This window comes from Culex pipiens, chromosome 1, assembly GCF_016801865.2.
Source record: "Culex pipiens pallens isolate TS chromosome 1, TS_CPP_V2, whole genome shotgun sequence".
NCBI classification, from domain to species: domain Eukaryota; kingdom Metazoa; phylum Arthropoda; class Insecta; order Diptera; family Culicidae; genus Culex; species Culex pipiens.
The window spans coordinates 96,373,645-96,389,671 of NC_068937.1; positions in this window are offsets into that span (position 1 = coordinate 96,373,645).

A 16,027-nucleotide genomic window follows, 5' to 3' on the forward strand; every position below is an offset into this window, starting at 1 on the left:
TCCACATATTTTTAAATGTTTCAAAAGTTAGTTAACTATTATTAGTTAATTATTTTTAAAACATTGATTAATAGGATTATTTGAATACTCTCTAAGCGACATGTTTTTCTCAAGAACAATAAGTTAAGTAAAAGTAAAGTAAAGTAAATAAACGGAAAAAAAGTTTCTAGGTTACAAGTTTTATACGTTATGGAAACAGAAATCAAAAAATATCTTCAGTTTTAGAGGCATTTTGAGAAGAACAGTTTTGTAAGTAAATTTGGATTTATTTGCTTAACCTCAAATTTGAAAATATTTTTTTCAAAGCTAATAAATTTAAACATTAAATTGTTATTTTTTGAAAGAATAACTAAAAGAAACCTGGCCTTAATGATCTATTGAACATTAAAATTCAATTTGCTCACTTTCAGGCTGACATTTGTAAGAAGGACAGTGACAGGCACCTTGTTTTTAAAATGACAATTTTAAACGAAACATTTTTTTTTTTTTAAGACGTACATGGACATTTCGCCATGGCTGAAGGAGAATATTATTGCAAATCAATATATCTAAACAATTTCTTCGTGGAAAGGACGCTTAAGATGTCCTTTTCAAATATCTGTGACAAGGAAAATATTCTACCTTGGAAATTTTTAATTTATTTTAATTTTAAAATTTTATATACTTTAAAAAGGAGGCGCATGATACTTTGTGAATCTTCACCTAAAACGAAGCTTTATGAATGATCTTGCGCCTCCATCAAAATATATGAAAAAACTTAAAATAATACATTGTTATGCAATGATTATCACCTTGCGTCATATTGGCGTGGGACATACAGTATGAGAAAATTCGTACCAGTTGATAATATTTTGATTTTATGTTTTGTATAATATTTGAAAAATAAATTAAAATCCTACATTTTGTTCAATAAATTTTTTTATTAGTTCATTTTGTACTGAATTCTTGAGATTTGTTCAACGATAATTTGCAACGATATCAAAATAGTTTAACTAAAATCAACATCAACATCAACAATCAATGATTAATTCAAAATTTGATGGAACTTCTTTTGATATTTTTTGTTAGTTTCAATTATTTTAAATGCAACATATTGATTTTCTTGTACTTAGTGATAAACAAAATGCGCATGTTGAGTTCCAAGTGAGAGATTGTTATTATCGTTGATTATTTGTTACAAAAGTTAAACTGTCAGTGACTCTTTTTCGATTTGCAAAAACAGTGATTACTATTTTTAATCTTTTTATGTACCTCCTACCAAGACATATGCTATCGGGGTAAAAGATGACTGTGTGTGTATTTTTTTCAGAAATAACTGGATGAAATTTGGTCAAATTTGAATTGAAAGGGCACATAAATATAGGCAAAAGGAAACATTCAAGAATCAATTAGATATGTCTCACTACAAAACCAATATTTTTTTTAATTATTTTTTAAATTATGATACTACATACTTGGGGAAAAGGTTATCATTTAGTGATTATAGTGTAATAACACAATTAGAGCTTTTCAATCACAATAAAAAGCTTCAAAAACACAATGGCATCTGATAAATCAATTAAAAATATAAGATGTTTTGTAAATTAAGCTGTTCTATAGGAAATACTGAACATTAAAAAAAACATATTTTTTGTTCAATTTAAGATAACTCCGGCTCCGACTACGACTCCGGGTTATCAGAAATCCTCGGCTCCGACTCCGACTCCGACTCCAGCTCTTAAAATTTAGCCGACTCCGGCTCCGACTCCGACTCCAGCTGTTAGAGTTTTGACGACTCCGACTCCGACTCCGACTCCAGGTCCCCTAAAAGACCCGACTCCACCGACTCCGGCTCCGACTCCGACTCCGACTCCACAGCCCTGTTAAAAATAGTTGATTGTTTGGTGACTGCAAAAATGCAATTTAATTTTATGATTTTGATTTTGACATCAACATTGGCACCACGGTTGTTTATCGATAAAATTATCGTTGAGCATATTATCATCTAACAATAACGATAATGGTAATCTATCGCTATCAATATCGTCATCTCACTAATTCTATCCACGATAATCTTATCGCCGATAATAGACAATAACTTATTTTTTGAATCTTTCTTAAAGCGACTTAAATCAACCATATCATGTTTAATTTTAATGCTTTCACGAAGAATATATTTGTTGACAATGTAGTAAGTTTCAAAGTATGAATACTCAAAATTGAAAAAAAAATCGAATGTACTCAAATTTTCATAATTTGCAATATGGTAATCAAATGAAGCGAAATTTTGAACGCTTTTTCACTTTTTTGTAATAGTTTTTGCCTTCCTCACCTTACTGAGGAAAGACTATAAAATCACTCGAAAAATTAACTTCTCAATTAGACCTCATAGACCCACCTTCATGAATACCTATCGAATCAGAATCAAATTCTGAGCAAATGTCTGAGTGTGTGGTGGGATGTTGATCAAAAAATTGTCACTCGATTATCTCGAGGCTGGCTGAACCGATTTTGTCTGTTTTGGCCTCATTCGATCCGTCTCGGGGTCCCATAAGTCGCTATAAACAATTATGCAGTTTAGTTAAGTACTTCAAAAGTTATGCTAAAAAAACAATTTTGCCTAAAGTTCGGAAGATTGTAAAAAGGATGGTTTTTGTAAGAAAACCCGTCAAATTATACATTTTCAGAAAGGTATTTGAAATACCTTTCCAACGCGTCCAAGACATTGAATATCTGACATTCCTATCAAAAGTTATAGGCACTTAAGTGTTATTTATGCACTTTTTGGAGGCCGGATCTCAAATATTTTGATGAAAACGTTGTCCGGACCTCTCATGCGACCTATCGTTGGATAGGTAATCAAAAGACCTTTTCAACGAGCACGAATTGGATTGGAGATCTGACTACCCTATCATAAGTTGTAAGCACATAAGTGCCCTGCAATATGAAGATCTGACTACCCAATCTAGTGGTATGAATAATGAGTCAAATTGATAAAACACTGAAAAACACCGCCCTTTTGTGTCTATTTTTGATAGCACCCTTTAAATGTGAGGAAGGCACAAACCACCCTAGGGTGGATTAAGTAACGTTTTTTTTAAAGACAAACATTTTTACAAAATTCCTCTTTTTTTGAAAGCACCCAAATTTTCAAAATTTATAGTTTGGGTATCATACTAAGCGAAATTTGCTATGCATTTTCAAATTATTATTGGCTTTTTGGAAAAAAATAAAATTTTAACAAAATACCGTAATTTTTCGAACGTACTAAAATATCTTTTTTTGTAAACCATTTTTTTTAAATAAAATACCGTATTTTTTTGGAAATACACAAATTTTTAAAATTAGTGAAATTTGGTTATACTTTTTCAAATTATTAAAGTCCTTTTTGAAAAATACTAAAATTTTCACAAAAACCATATTTTTTTCTAAAGTACTGAAATATTTATAAATTGCAACATGGGTATCATACTAAGCGAAACTGTGTATGCGTTTTCACTTTATTAGAGTTTAATTTGTTGATACCAAAAAAATCGCGGAATTTTGAAAATTTTAGTATTTTTGAAAAAAAAAGTTTTTTTGTGAAAACTTTAGTTAACAACAAAAAACTCTAATAAAGTGAAAACGCATAAAAAAATGTCGCTTCGTTTGATACCCATAAGAGTGTAACAAAAATGACCTTTTGGCGGGCATTCAAAGGTTCCGGTGGGCATACTAAGCCCAAATCCAAAATATGAGCTTGATTGGACGTAACATGAGCTGGCGCTTTTCATTTGAATTTTAAATGGGATTTGAGCCGATTTAACCCGAAGATTTTTTCAAAAATGTCATTTTTTGAGACATTTTGGCCACTGAAGCGTTTATTTTCAACATCATTGGCGTGTAGGCCAGATCCTTGTGCATCTTTTGGTATATATAACATTGAAATTTGGAGCACCCTAGAGCTCGAAAAATACGGAATTTTGTGAAATTTTTTTAGTATTTTTCAAAAAAAAAACTATAAAAAAGTAAATTTTTGCTTCATTTGATACCCATATTGCAAGTTATGAAAATTTGAAAACTTTCAAAAAATAGTGTATTTTGTTAACAATTTTGATTATTCATACTTTGAAACTTACTACATTTTCAAAAACTATATTCTTGTTGAAAGCATAGAAAATTAAACATTATATCGTTGAATTACAGTATGTAAAAAAAAGTATTTACACCCTTTGGGCACTATGCACATTTTGTGATAAAACATGTAAAAAATTTAAAGTTTGACAGGCACCTAGTACTACGTTTTCTAATCTAATCTAATCTAATCAGACCCTAGCGCAGCCAATCTTTCGAAGGGATCCTGGAGAGTGCCTTAGGTTAGATGACGCCTAGCACTCTTCTTGTCATTTATTAACATTTGTAGTGCGCCATTGCATTAGAATGCATTGAAACATCACAAGCGTTAAAGCGACCAGGCCTACTGCGTAAAGCCGTATCGCAGAGATGACTCGTAATTGGGTTGAGTTTGAGCACTGAGTGTTCGAACAACAACACAATTCTGAATCGACAGGGGAGGAAGAAGCGTGGGGACACACCACCATACGCTCCGAGATTTGTTTGTATTCGTTGGGAGCACCATGCTAAGAAGGTTTGGTACTCCGGGACCCTCTGGGATGGGACATTGTATTTCCACAATTGCCCTGGACACTATTTGCCGTGGTTATAGCGCCACAACTCGCTCTCTGTAACAGTATTCCTAATTCCAGTCCACGCTCACCAAGTCGTCATGGCCTAGTGGTTAGCATTTTTGCTTACCAATCCAAAGGACGGAGGATCGAACCCCGCCTCGAGCGACTTTGATTTTTCGTTCATATTCATAATTTAAAATTTATGAAGTGCAGTGTTTCTGGGGACGCGCAGTCCTGTTTTTTCGCGATAATTTTCATCTCTTTTGTGTGAATTATGTTCTGTCAGTGCAAGCGGATGGTTGGGTTTGTGTGCAAAGTGAAAAAAAACAATTCAGGATTGTGAGATGGATTTTTGTGGTGTTCTTTTCGTGCTGTATTCGCGATCGTGAAAATCAGGAGTGAGTTGCGCTGTTGCTATAGAACAAGATCGATCTTGGAATTTATTTATATCAATCGGTGAGTTATTGTTTGCTTAAAGCCCTTTCTTCATCATCGCTGGTTGGAAGACAATTCGACGGTTGAGTTCGTTAGGTTTATATATTTTGATTCATCAAGAACGTTGAGTGGTGCGCGAGTCTTTTTTTGTGTTGAAAAGACCTTCCCATAGCTCCGTAGCTCGGAGGGCTCGGCGTCGGTTGTTTTTGTGTTAAGCCCTCTCCATAGCATCGTAGCTCGAGAGGCAACGAAAATCAATACCTCATCTAGCTAACGGAAAGAAGATCGGAAGGCATTTGATGGTTGAGTTCGTAGCGTCTATTCCTTAACAAATTTATAAATTAAATGGTTATATAATTAAAAATCAGACTACGCTATCATTGCAGCATTGCGTTTAACACCTCATTCTATAAATAAACATTATTTGGCTTTATCTTTTCACAGCCGGCTGTCTAAGATTAAACCATTTCATTTAAAATTTAACAACAGTTAAACGAGAAATGTCTCATCCGCAGCATCCGATTGTTTGCCTTGAGAATAATATATAAAACCTTTCAACAAACACTACGATTTTGGGTCGCATCATCATCTTCTATAATGAATCCTGACCAAGCACCCTATCCTACTAACAAGTTTTCAGGTTCCTGGCGCTCGTGGGGTGTAAGCACAGAGTAAATCAGCTGCCCTAGTAGCAACCTGCGCTAACTAACATTCCCGTCCCTTAAAATCGAGATCTACAAACTGACATGGCGGGCGCCGTTGGTGGCCAATGACTGTTACCTATTCGCAACTGATCTAGTTTTAGCAATCATGGTGTTTTATCTTTTCGGCGCATTCATACATGCTGTTGATAAGGGAAACACCACTAGATCGTCGAAGCCTATGATCAGTAGTGTTGAAAGGATATTACGGTTCTGTTCAGCAACGGAGGGGCAACCATGGGTGGTCTCTCATGCTCATGCTCATGCTCATATTCATAATTTCAAATTTATGTGTTCTTAACTTTCTCGTTGGGAGCAGATGGGAATCGAACCCAGAACCATTCGCTTACAAAGCGAACACCGTAACCAGTCAGCCACGGCCGCTCCTCAATATGGCGATTGTCCACGCTCCATACAAAAAAGTTGCAGGAAAATTGAAGTTTTCTAAGTATCACCCAAACAACCCACCATTTTCTAATGACGATATCTCAGCATAGGAAAGACCCCCACAAAGTTTGAGCCAAATCAAAAAATAAAATAAAAATATGGTCGAAATCGGCCGATTTCGTACAGAATTGGGCACATATAAGAAGTATATCAGCAAATACTTATTACTAAAAGAATCACCAAAAATCAGGATCAATTAAGATCATTTTGCACCTTTCAACAAAGTTGTAGGGAATTAAATTTCCTACAAGAACCTTATACTTTGAAAATTTCCCATATTAACTTCAGCGATAAAAAGCGACCCCTAAACATTAACGGATTTGGCTCCAAATACTTATTATTGTCTGAAGAATCGAGCCAGGGGGTATCCCTAATGTCAATTATTTTTAATGTCACCCAACTACTGATCCAATAATGTTCTGCGAAGTGGATAAATACGACGAGTGCTGAAAAATTAAGTTTTGCTACTAGTTGCATTCATTTGTTCACTGTACAAACCGTCAAAAAAAATCCTGAAAGCACAAAACCGGTAATATTTGAGCAAGGTCCCAAGTTAGATGGTCCTTTGTTAGACAAGCCACCACGACTCAGGTCCTAGCGAAAAGGCTAAGTTGTTTGCCGAGGAGATCAGTAGCTATACACGGAAAGGAGTTCCATCTAAAATTTAACAATTCAAATTAGCTGGCTTCAAATTGGTGAAACAGTGATTTTTTTGGTTGAATCAGCTAAAATTTCAGCTAAATTTACCAATCTGGGATTGGTGAAATAGCTAACCCTGATTGCTGATTTGCTTTCCAAAACTGACAGCCCAAACCAAAATGACAGGAGAGATTTTACCAAAAATAATGGTGTTTCAGCACAATTTTGCGTAAAATTACCAAAAAAACTAGCTGGAACCGGCAGCATGGATTTTTGACAGATCATCAGTTTGAGAACAAAACAAAGCAACGCCCTGTGTCGTGTTCGATCCTGTTTGAGCCGCTCAGTTCGTGAAGTTTTTTTTTGATGATTATGTGTGTTGTTTGAGTGCAAGTGCAAAAGGTGATAGAATGTGTTGTGTGAGTGAATAAATTAAAAGCCAGGAAGATTTTCTGCGGATCGGCACCTGAAGGAATGTTTCAGTTGATAAGGTGAGAAGTTTTTTGTGTTGAGGGAAAGTGGTTAGAAGTTGAGCCTCTCGTTACTGTTTGGACGATGCGTAGGTAAAAAAATGTACTTAACATAAAGTGGGGGCATCCCTAAACCACGTGAAAACATTGGCAGGGGAAAGGGGAGACTGGCAATTGTCCACACTCTACTTTTTTGTATGGACATCTGTCCACTTGGAGGGGCGGCTGGTACAGAATGTCTAGACATAGATTGGCCGATGTTTGACAAATCCGAACAAATAGGGCACCTAACGCCTTTAAAGCACATCAAAAAATAGTGTTAAATATTGTTAGAAACGAAGTTAAATGAAGTTCAATTAAGTTAAATTTAGTGAAATTAAGTTTAATCAATTTAAGTTTTATTAAATTAGTTAATTTTAGTTAAATTAAGAAGAGTTTATAAAAATAAGTTGAATTAAGCCAAAATTTAGTTTAATTCAGATAAATTCAGTTGAAAAAAGTTATTTTTAGTGTAATTTAGTTGAATTTGCCAAAATTTAGTTAAATTAAGTTGTGTTAAGTTAAATTTAGTAAAATTAATAAAATTAAGCAAAATTAAGAAAAATTAAGCAAAATTAAGTAAATTTAAGCAAAATTATGTAAAATTAAGTAAAATTAACTAAAATTAATTAAATTAAGTCAAATTAAGTAAAATTAAGTAAAATTAAGTAAAATTAAGTAAAATTAAGTAAAATTAAGTAAAATTAAGTAAGATTAAGTAAAATTAAGTAAAACTAAGTAAAATCAAGTAAAATTAAGTAAAATTAAGTAAAATTAAGTAAAATTAAGTAAAATTAAGTAAAATTAAGTTGTGATAAGTTAAATTTTGTAAAATAAAAAAAAATTAAGTAAAATTAATAAATTAAATTTAAATTAAGCAAAATTAAGTAAAATTAGGTAAAATTAAGTAAAATTAAGTAAAATTAAGTAAAATTAAGTAAAATTACGTAAAATTAAGTAAAATTAAGTGAAATTAAGTAAAATTAGGTAAAATTAAGTAAAATTAAGTAAAATTTAGTAAAATTAAGTTAAATTAAGTAAAATTAATTTGTATTTTTGTATTTTTGTATTTTTGTATTTTTGTTTTTTTGTATTTTTGTATTTTTGTATTTTTGTATTTTTGTATTTTTGTATTTTTGTATTTTTGTATTTTTGTATTTTTGTATTTTTGTATTTTTGTATTTTTGTATTTTTGTATTTTTGTATTTTTGTATTTTTGTATTTTTGTATTTTTGTATTTTTGTATTTTTGTATTTTTGTATTTTTGTATTTTTGTATTTTTGTATTTTTGTATTTTTGTATTTTTGTATTTTTGTATTTTTGTATTTTTGTATTTTTGTATTTTTGTATTTTTGTATTTTTGTATTTTTGTATTTTTGTATTTTTGTATTTTTGTATTTTTGTATTTTTGTATTTTTGTATTTTTGTATTTTTGTATTTTTGTATTTTTGTATTTTTGTATTTTTGTATTTTTGTATTTTTGTATTTTTGTATTTTTGTATTTTTGTATTTTTGTATTTTTGTATTTTTGTATTTTTGTATTTTTGTATTTTTGTATTTTTGTATTTTTGTATTTTTGTATTTTTGTATTTTTGTATTTTTGTATTTTTGTATTTTTGTATTTTTGTATTTTTGTATTTTTGTATTTTTGTATTTTTGTATTTTTGTATTTTTGTATTTTTGTATTTTTGTATTTTTGTATTTTTGTATTTTTGTATTTTTGTATTTTTGTATTTTTGTATTTTTGTATTTTTGTATTTTTGTATTTTTGTATTTTTGTATTTTTGTATTTTTGTATTTTTGTATTTTTGTATTTTTGTATTTTTGTATTTTTGTATTTTTGTATTTTTGTATTTTTGTATTTTTGTATTTTTGTATTTTTGTATTTTTGTATTTTTGTATTTTTGTATTTTAGTATTTTAGAATTTTTGTATTTTTGTATTTTTGTATTTTTGTATTTTTGTATTTTTGTATTTTTGTATTTTTGTATTTTTGTATTTTTGTATTTTTGTATTTTTGTATTTTTGTATTTTTGTATTTTTGTATTTTAGTATTTTAGTATTTTAGTATTTTAGTATTTTAGTATTTTTGTATTTTTGTATTTTTGTATTTTTGTATTTTTGTATTTTTGTATTTTTGTATTTTTGTATTTTTGTATTTTTGTATTTTTGTATTTTTGTATTTTTGTATTTTTGTATTTTTGTATTTTTGTATTTTTGTATTTTTGTATTTTTGTATTTTTGTATTTTTGTATTTTTGTATTTTTGTATTTTTGTATTTTTGTATTTTTGTATTTTTGTATTTTTGTATTTTTGTATTTTTGTATTTTTGTATTTTTGTATTTTTGTATTTTTGTATTTTTGTATTTTTGTATTTTTGTATTTTTGTATTTTTGTATTTTTGTATTTTTGTATTTTTGTATTTTTGTATTTTTGTATTTTTGTATTTTTGTATTTTTGTATTTTTGTATTTTTGTATTTTAGTATTTTAGAATTTTTGTATTTTTGTATTTTTGTATTTTTGTATTTTTGTATTTTTGTATTTTTGTATTTTTGTATTTTTGTATTTTTGTATTTTTGTATTTTTGTATTTTTGTATTTTTGTATTTTTGTATTTTTGTATTTTTGTATTTTTGTATTTTTGTATTTTTGTATTTTTGTATTTTTGTATTTTTGTATTTTTGTATTTTTGTATTTTTGTATTTTTGTATTTTTGTATTTTTGTATTTTTGTATTTTTGTATTTTTGTATTTTTGTATTTTTGTATTTTTGTATTTTTGTATTTTTGTATTTTTGTATTTTTGTATTTTTGTATTTTTGTATTTTTGTATTTTTGTATTTTTGTATTTTTGTATTTTTGTATTTTTGTATTTTTGTATTTTTGTATTTTTTTATTTTTGTATTTTTGTATTTTTGTATTTTTGTATTTTTGTATTTTTGTATTTTTGTATTTTTGTATTTTAGTATTTTAGAATTTTTGTATTTTTGTATTTTTGTATTTTTGTATTTTTGTATTTTTGTATTTTTGTATTTTTGTATTTTTGTATTTTTGTATTTTTGTATTTTTGTATTTTTGTATTTTTGTATTTTTGTATTTTTGTATTTTTGTATTTTTGTATTTTTGTATTTTTGTATTTTTGTATTTTTGTATTTTTGTATTTTTGTATTTTTGTATTTTTGTATTTTTGTATTTTTGTATTTTTGTATTTTTGTATTTTTGTATTTTTGTATTTTTGTATTTTTGTATTTTTGTATTTTTGTATTTTTGTATTTTTGTATTTTTGTATTTTTGTATTTTTGTATTTTTGTATTTTTGTATTTTTGTATTTTTGTATTTTTGTATTTTTGTATTTTTGTATTTTTGTATTTTTGTATTTTTGTATTTTTGTATTTTTGTATTTTTGTATTTTAGTATTTTAGAATTTTTGTATTTTTGTATTTTTGTATTTTTGTATTTTAGTATTTTAGTATTTTTGTATTTTAGTATTTTTGTATTTTTGTATTTTTGTATTTTTGTATTTTTGTATTTTTGTATTTTTGTATTTTTGTATTTTTGTATTTTTGTATTTTTGTATTTTTGTATTTTTGTATTTTTGTATTTTTGTATTTTTGTATTTTTGTATTTTTGTATTTTTGTATTTTTGTATTTTTGTATTTTTGTATTTTTGTATTTTTGTATTTTGTTTTTGTATTTTTGTATTTTTGTATTTTTGTATTTTTGTATTTTTGTATTTTTGTATTTTTGTATTTTTGTATTTTTGTATTTTTGTATTTTAGTATTTTAGAATTTTTGTATTTTTGTATTTTTGTATTTTTGTATTTTAGTATTTTAGTATTTTTGTATTTTTGTATTTTTGTATTTTTGTATTTTTGTATTTTTGTATTTTTGTATTTTTGTATTTTAGTATTTTAGAATTTTTGTATTTTTGTATTTTTGTATTTTTGTATTTTAGTATTTTAGTATTTTTGTATTTTTGTATTTTTGTATTTTTGTATTTTTGTATTTTTGTATTTTTGTATTTTTGTATTTTTGTATTTTTGTATTTTTGTATTTTTGTATTTTTGTATTTTTGTATTTTTGTATTTTTGTATTTTTGTATTTTTGTATTTTTGTATTTTTGTATTTTTGTATTTTTGTATTTTTGTATTTTTGTATTTTTGTATTTTTGTATTTTTGTATTTTTGTATTTTTGTATTTTTGTATTTTTGTATTTTTGTATTTTTGTATTTTTGTATTTTTGTATTTTTGTATTTTTGTATTTTTGTATTTTTGTATTTTTGTATTTTTGTATTTTTGTATTTTTGTATTTTTGTATTTTTGTATTTTTGTATTTTTGTATTTTTGTATTTTTGTATTTTTGTATTTTTGTATTTTTGTATTTTTGTATTTTTGTATTTTTGTATTTTTGTATTTTTGTATTTTTGTATTTTTGTATTTTTGTATTTTTGTATTTTTGTATTTTTGTATTTTTGTATTTTTGTATTTTTGTATTTTTGTATTTTTGTATTTTTGTATTTTTGTATTTTTGTATTTTTGTATTTTTGTATTTTTGTATTTTTGTATTTTTGTATTTTTGTATTTTTGTATTTTTGTATTTTTGTATTTTTGTATTTTTGTATTTTTGTATTTTTGTATTTTTGTATTTTTGTATTTTTGTATTTTTGTATTTTTGTATTTTTGTATTTTTGTATTTTTGTATTTTTGTATTTTTGTATTTTTGTATTTTTGTATTTTTGTATTTTTGTATTTTTGTATTTTTGTATTTTTGTATTTTTGTATTTTTGTATTTTTGTATTTTTGTATTTTTGTATTTTTGTATTTTTGTATTTTTGTATTTTTGTATTTTTGTATTTTTGTATTTTTGTATTTTTGTATTTTTGTATTTTTGTATTTTTGTATTTTTGTATTTTTGTATTTTTGTATTTTTGTATTTTTGTATTTTTGTATTTTTGTATTTTTTTATTTTTGTATTTTTGTATTTTTGTATTTTTGTATTTTTGTATTTTAGTATTTTAGAATTTTTGTATTTTTGTATTTTTGTATTTTTGTATTTTTGTATTTTTGTATTTTTGTATTTTTGTATTTTTGTATTTTTGTATTTTTGTATTTTTGTATTTTTGTATTTTTGTATTTTTGTATTTTTGTATTTTTGTATTTTTGTATTTTTGTATTTTTGTATTTTTGTATTTTTGTATTTTTGTATTTTTGTATTTTTGTATTTTTGTATTTTTGTATTTTTGTATTTTTGTATTTTTGTATTTTTGTATTTTTGTATTTTTGTATTTTTGTATTTTTGTATTTTTGTATTTTTGTATTTTTGTATTTTTGTATTTTTGTATTTTTGTATTTTTGTATTTTTGTATTTTTGTATTTTTGTATTTTTGTATTTTTGTATTTTTGTATTTTTGTATTTTTGTATTTTAGTATTTTAGAATTTTTGTATTTTTGTATTTTTGTATTTTTGTATTTTAGTATTTTAGTATTTTTGTATTTTTGTATTTTTGTATTTTTGTATTTTTGTATTTTTGTATTTTTGTATTTTTGTATTTTTGTATTTTTGTATTTTTGTATTTTTGTATTTTTGTATTTTTTGTATTTTTGTATTTTTGTATTTTTGTATTTTTGTATTTTTGTATTTTTGTATTTTTGTATTTTTGTATTTTTGTATTTTTGTATTTTTGTATTTTTGTATTTTTGTATTTTTGTATTTTTGTATTTTTGTATTTTTGTATTTTTGTATTTTTGTATTTTTGTATTTTTGTATTTTTGTATTTTTGTATTTTTGTATTTTAGTATTTTAGAATTTTTGTATTTTTGTATTTTTGTATTTTTGTATTTTAGTATTTTAGTATTTTAGTATTTTTGTATTTTTGTATTTTTGTATTTTTGTATTTTTGTATTTTTGTATTTTTGTATTTTTGTATTTTTGTATTTTTGTATTTTTGTATTTTTGTATTTTTGTATTTTTGTATTTTTGTATTTTTGTATTTTTGTATTTTTGTATTTTTGTATTTTTGTATTTTTGTATTTTTGTATTTTTGTATTTTTGTATTTTTGTATTTTTGTATTTTTGTATTTTTGTATTTTTGTATTTTAGTATTTTAGAATTTTTGTATTTTTGTATTTTTGTATTTTTGTATTTTAGTATTTTAGTATTTTAGTATTTTTGTATTTTTGTATTTTTGTATTTTTGTATTTTTGTATTTTAGTATTTTAGAATTTTTGTATTTTTGTATTTTTGTATTTTAGTATTTTAGTATTTTAGTATTTTAGTATTTTTGTATTTTTGTATTTTTGTATTTTTGTATTTTTGTATTTTTGTATTTTTGTATTTTTGTATTTTTGTATTTTTGTATTTTTGTATTTTTGTATTTTTGTATTTTTGTATTTTTGTATTTTTGTATTTTTGTATTTTTGTATTTTTGTATTTTTGTATTTTTGTATTTTTGTATTTTTGTATTTTTGTATTTTTGTATTTTTGTATTTTTGTATTTTTGTATTTTTGTATTTTTGTATTTTTGTATTTTTGTATTTTTGTATTTTTGTATTTTTGTATTTTTGTATTTTTGTATTTTTGTATTTTTGTATTTTTGTATTTTTGTATTTTTGTATTTTTGTATTTTTGTATTTTTGTATTTTTGTATTTTTGTATTTTTGTATTTTTGTATTTTTGTATTTTTGTATTTTTGTATTTTTGTATTTTTGTATTTTTGTATTTTTGTATTTTTGTATTTTTGTATTTTTGTATTTTTGTATTTTTGTATTTTTGTATTTTTGTATTTTTGTATTTTTGTATTTTTGTATTTTTGTATTTTTGTATTTTTGTATTTTTGTATTTTTGTATTTTTGTATTTTTGTATTTTTGTATTTTTGTATTTTTGTATTTTTTGTATTTTTGTATTTTTGTATTTTTGTATTTTTGTATTTTTGTATTTTTGTATTTTTGTATTTTTGTATTTTTGTATTTTTGTATTTTTGTATTTTTGTATTTTTGTATTTTTGTATTTTTGTATTTTTGTATTTTTGTATTTTTGTATTTTTTGTATTTTTGTATTTTTGTATTTTTGTATTTTTGTATTTTTGTATTTTTGTATTTTTGTATTTTTGTATTTTTGTATTTTTGTATTTTTGTATTTTTGTATTTTTGTATTTTTGTATTTTTGTATTTTTGTATTTTAGTATTTTAGTATTTTTGTATTTTTGTATTTTTGTATTTTTGTATTTTTGTATTTTTGTATTTTTGTATTTTTGTATTTTTGTATTTTTGTATTTTTGTATTTTTGTATTTTTGTATTTTTGTATTTTTGTATTTTTGTATTTTTGTATTTTTGTATTTTTGTATTTTTGTATTTTTGTATTTTTGTATTTTTGTATTTTTGTATTTTTGTATTTTTATATTTTTGTATTACTGTATTTATTTATTTTTTAATTTGTCAATAGAATAACAAAGCCGTACTATAAGGATGATCAACTAGAACATAGTTTAAAAAGCCTGGAAACTATTGAAACATCCAAAAAACTTTGCTGGACTACCAAAAAACGTACCAAGAATAGCGGAAAATCATGCTACACCAGCAAAAAGTCTTTTTGAAAATAAAAAACAACTTTACAGGCAGCAAGGGATTTTTAAAATGATTTCGAAATTTCCAGTTAAAACAGTCGAAAAATTAGCTGGACTTACCGAAAAACGAAGCAAGAACAAAAAAGAAACGAGCTAAATCAGCCAAAAGGCTGGGTGAAGAATGCGTGCTTTGCAGGCAGCAACGGAGGCTTTTGAAAGAAAACTTGTAGAAATAGTGGAAAAATTAGCTATTCCAACCAAAACACCTACCAAGAATAGTGGCAAAGTTAGCTAAACTAGCTAAAAAGATGTGTGAAAATACCTGGCTTCGCAGCCATCAATGGAAAATTTTGAGAATGATTCCAAAAAAACTAGTTGAAACAGCCTAAAAACTTGCTGGGCTAACTATAAAACTTCCTAGAATACCATAAAATCTAGCTAAAATAGCTAACAGACCTTCTCAAAACATACAGCTTTTGAGACTGACAGCATTTTTCCAGCTTGCAAATTAGTAAAATTTACTAAAAATTTAGCTAGATTTATCATTTTTAGGACCTGGATCCAGCTGTCAAATCCAGGAATTTTTTTTAGGATTTCCAGCTAAAAAAAATCGTGGTTGGAAAAACAACCAATTTTTTTAGGGTTTTTAACCGAAAATTAGTAAGATTCACGATAAACCTTCTTTCCGTGTAGTAACAACGCGGAGTGCACAATGCAGCTGAAGCCTTAGTATCTCGACTTTGCAGTGAAAAGGACCTTTTTCAAGTGGGCTTAGGGTGGAATTGTTGGCTGGACTTTACAGTGCAGATTTGACGTCATCAACATGGTGGTTGGTTTGAAGAATGCTATCGTTATTAAGCAAAAAGGACCAAACAACCAACTCGTGTTCAGACCAAGAGTTAGAGAAGTTCATTTCGTGAAAAGCAACCAAAACAGTCAGGACTGAGTTTGGCTAGTGATTCAATAACATTTGACATGCTTTCAACCGAAATCAACCAATCAGCAAATATCTACTCAACAATCTTATTTGCTCGAAACCATTCCGATCCAATAAGCATTATGCAGGAGCATCAATTTGGCAACACTAGC